Source organism: Acartia tonsa, chromosome 13, assembly GCF_053477335.1.
Source record: "Acartia tonsa isolate MP-2025a chromosome 13, ASM5347733v1, whole genome shotgun sequence".
NCBI classification, from domain to species: Eukaryota; Metazoa; Arthropoda; class Copepoda; order Calanoida; family Acartiidae; genus Acartia; species Acartia tonsa.
Genome location: NC_137272.1, coordinates 1,638,060 through 1,642,514, shown reverse-complemented (window position 1 = coordinate 1,642,514; position 4,455 = coordinate 1,638,060). Strand labels below are relative to the sequence as shown.

General features: G+C 32.3%; 1 pseudogene; it reads left to right on the top strand.

The window, feature by feature from the left end:
- Nucleotides 1-956: 956 nt before the first annotated feature.
- On the top strand, nt 957-1,027 carry LOC145305074 (small nucleolar RNA U3; annotated as a pseudogene).
- The last annotated feature ends 3,428 nt before the right edge of the window (nt 1,028-4,455 follow it).

Sequence of the window (4,455 nt, the reverse complement as noted above, 5' to 3'; positions counted from 1 at the left end):
ATAAAATACTAGCGACTCCTCCCCTAGCATACCTATTGGAAGGAATTTGGATGGCATAAAAATAGCCTAAAACCCGGACTCCATAAGCCATCTAGGGACCTAATGGAAGCTTCCATATAAAGGAGGACCACATCGGTTTAGCAGTTAGCGAGATCCTTTCCTACAAACAAAAAAGCTTACTACTTTATATAAAAGGATTATATTGCCGGATATCCGGTCGGATAGTTTTAATACGCAGCTGTCTATAGTGCCCTAGCAAAATAGGGATAGATGTAACTGATTTTGGCCTACCTATTCTATTGAAGTTTGGAAATACCCTCTGCCCATCTCTTTTCTAGGGTTTTTTCCCCATTCCCTTTCTCTTTTCCTCTACTATGACGTCAATAGAACAGGTAGGCTAAAAACGGTGACATTTATCCCCATTTTCCTAGGGCACTATAGACAGCTACTTTCAATACCCTATACATCAGGCTATATCCTTTGGAAGTCCCTGGTTATTTCCTTACGGGGAAATTGTTTTAAGCGCCTGACATAGCAGCAGTAGTCAGGGAGGGAGGAGACATAGGAGTGTTTACTACACTAGTCCCCAAAATGTTATAATAATACTTCACAACTTTGGGGACTTTTTATTAGATTTTGATTGGTTGATTCATTAAGTTGAGTGTCAAAACGTTTCAATCACTAATTGTAATCTACAGAAGGAGTAATACTAATTTTGTGTATCAACATTGGGGATGTTTATCAATTAATCGTCCATTATCTTATCCCTTTAGAACCCTGATCAGTATTACATAAGGCTATGTCCTTCAAAAGTCCCTGGTTATTTCCTTACGGGGAAATGGTTTCAAGCATCATTGATCTGCAATTTATTCAAGACTTGTTATTTACTGTCTGATGGATAGATAAATATATGCTTGGACAGGTAGATAGATGGACAGCTATAAAGATAGATAAATAAGATTATACTTCACAAAATCATTTCTGTAGTATACATCCTTTGTTTCTTTTTGAAACTTAAAAATAGATGAATAAACATTGATCTGCAATTTATGCTTTTAAAAAAATTTAGTATTTCTGGTTTTTAAGACCGACGGGCCTAATAAACCATTTATATTTCAACCCAAAAAATGTTGCTGCCCATAGCAGTCGATAAAAGCACATGTCCACATTTTCAGACGGACGAACAAAGTGAATAATAATATAGTAGATTTGCTACGAACATTCTGGTAACGATTATAAAGTTGCTACGCTTTCTATATCGTTCCTTACTACTACATTAATCACCATGCCCAGTTTGAAATTAATAGAAAAATTCTAAATTAACAAAAAAAGGTGACATAACCGTTACGGACGTAAAGACTGACCCTAATTATAGAAAAGCTTCGCTGTTAATAATATATTTATTGTATTTAAAAAGCTGTAACCCGACGTGTTGGACATGTTTAGTTATAAATGATCTTTTGATAAAAGCTTTTTGGGATAATATTAGGAAGGAAGGGGACAATGGGATGTTTATCACACTAGCCCCCAAAGTTTTATAATAACTCTTGTTTTATTCGTTGGCTTAAAAATTTTCTCTTGAATTTTGACTGGTTGATTAATTAAGTTGAGTGTCCATACATTTTAACCAATAATTGTTGGACGTGTGTAGTTATAAATAATCTTTTGATAAAAGCTTTTTTAGGATAATATACTACAATTTAAAACAAGGATGACAACATCCATAAAAGCGAAGGACAAACGGGCATTAACATTTGTATATTGTCAAAACTGAATAATCAGAATATAAATTTTTATAAGAGCCGAACCAAAATTTTAAGTAAATTTGCTGAAAAACTGCTTGATACAGGATAATGTTTATGGACATACTTACATTTTAGAACTTGATTATAGAGTTGCTTCGCCTATAACATTATACTTTGTTGTCCCAGGAATTAATATACCAAAAATCAGATCAATCGGATGATTAGATCACATGAAAATTTGTTGTTAAAAAAGTAAAAAAAATCGACATGTTTAAAATGGACGTACGGACATTCTGGTAATCATTATAGAGTTGCTACGCTTTCTAAATCGTACCTAACTACTAAAGGAATCACCATGCAAAGTGTGAAATCGATAGGACAATTCTAACATGCCTAAATTAACGAAAAAAGCATCATTTGAAGCACGAGATGAAAATATTTTTTCCCGAAAAGCAGGTGAGTTGTTTTTACTTTACTTATAGATTAGGTTATTTTTAAAGCGCGTTGGAGCAAAATTTGAATTTTTTTAAAATAAAGCTTTTTTGCAACAAAATTTTTGAACAAAATGTGTCGAAAATTTAGTCAATAACAATTTAAATCTTTAAAATAGAGCTCCGAATTCGATTAACATCAGTTAAAACCTCTTGTTAATTACACTGCAAATTATGAATTAAATTAATTATTGAAAATCAAAATTACACACTAAAAAATACATAAAACTCATAAAATACATTTTTTTTCATTTAAATATGATCAATAACATTAATGTGATACATATTTTTATTTTCAATATGTCTTTCTTTATTTTTATTTACTTTTATGACTTCTTTCTCTGTCTCTCTCCCTCTCTTTCTTTATCTTTCTCTTTCATCTCTCTCTCTCTTTTTCTCTTTTTACTCTAATTTCCATCTCCCTCTCTAATCTTTCTCTCTCTCTCGGTCTTTCTCTCTTTCTCTCTCTCTCTCTCTCTCTCTCTCTCTCTCTCTCTCTCTCTCTCTCTCTATTAAAGGCCTTGGTTGGTAATTTTATTTTTGAAAGATAAATTATTCCAAGTTACGTGAGCGAGCCATGGACTGTAAAATACCAGGGAGTAAGGGAGGGGACAATGGATCGAATATTCAATTTTTAGGAGTCTCAGACTTTGGGGACTGGCTTAAAGGGAAGGCGCAAGAATTTAGCAGTTTCTGACTGAGTTTGGGGACTTGCGCATGAAATGCCGCTACTCGTTATGTATGTTTTGAATATTGCAGACGGGGAGAAGGGATAAGGGAAGTGGGGGCAAGGGAAATAAACACTCTTTGTGTTAGTTTGGAATGTAGCAGACGGGGAGAAAGAGAAGGGAGGAAGGGGCAAGGGGCAAGGGAAATAAACAGAATAAAAAGGGGCAGTCATTTTCTTGCTAGCAGCTGGCCGGGTCCAATAATCTTTTAATATAAAAATCACACCAAAAAACCTCAATACATTTTATCAAAAACAAGTTGTGATTTCACTTTACATGACGCTATGAAAATCTATTATTCAATTAACAATCCCTTTATAATTTCCTACAAATTTATTAGATTAAACTGGATTTCATGCCCTTTCTTTGATAACTCTTATATTGAATTAATTGCCCATTGTCCCCTCCCTTACTCCCTGGTAAAATACTATGAAAGCAAATAATAGTTATTTCTCGAATCAAATAATAGTTTTTTTCTCGTATTCATTCGAATCCGGTGGATAGGAACCGGTTCTCATCCATACGAAAAAAAACTATGTCTAGCATCGTATTATAACCAGCTTTCTACGAATATAAAATGTACAATCATAAGATTAAAACCAGTTTTTTAGCCCGTGCCTTCGGCACCTCGGGTCTAAAAAAACTGGTTTTAATCTCATAATTGTACGTACATTCTATATCCGCGGAAAGTTGTTTATAATACGATACGAAAAATAACTATTAACTATATTTGCCTGTCTGTTCTTTTTTCGAAATTAAGCATAGTAGTAATTGAATGACCATCTTCCATGGGATGTATGTTTGCACTTCGTAGACATGATTTTTCTAAAGGGCAGCAATAGAAGCTTTTTATAATGCGTATAAAAATGACGTCATACCCAGCATCTACTAAAGTGGTTTTGTTTCTTTAGAAATGTTGCATTGACATGTCGTTAATTTTCAATACGTCTTTTTTGTGACGTATTTAAAGAAAATGACTTATTAATATGACCTTAATTGTTTTTTATTTGCCATTATTTTTCTTAAAAAAAGAAATTACAAATTAATGCCTGATTAAATATAAAATTTAAGGTTGTTTCAATACGTCATATTCTATTTTTTCCACATATTAATATATATGTTATAGAATACATATTATGTGACAGTAAATAAAATAAATAATGTGGATTCAAAACGTCCTTTATTTGTAATAAGTCATCTTTATTAATTAAATAATTTAATGACGTATTGATAAATAAGGACGCATTAAAATGATCTTATCTAAATTTAATAAGGAAATGGATCAAATAGTTACTGATTTTGACACTAGATGGCAGTTGAAATCACTAATTGTTTAGCTTTGTTTTCTCAATGTTTTGACCTTATTTTTAGTTTGACAATTATTATTTTGTAATGAAATGAAGGATATTAGTACTACAGACACCACTATGAATTTATATTTTAGTTCCTTTATGCATGTATATTATGAAAACTAATTTTTTTGGTGAGACC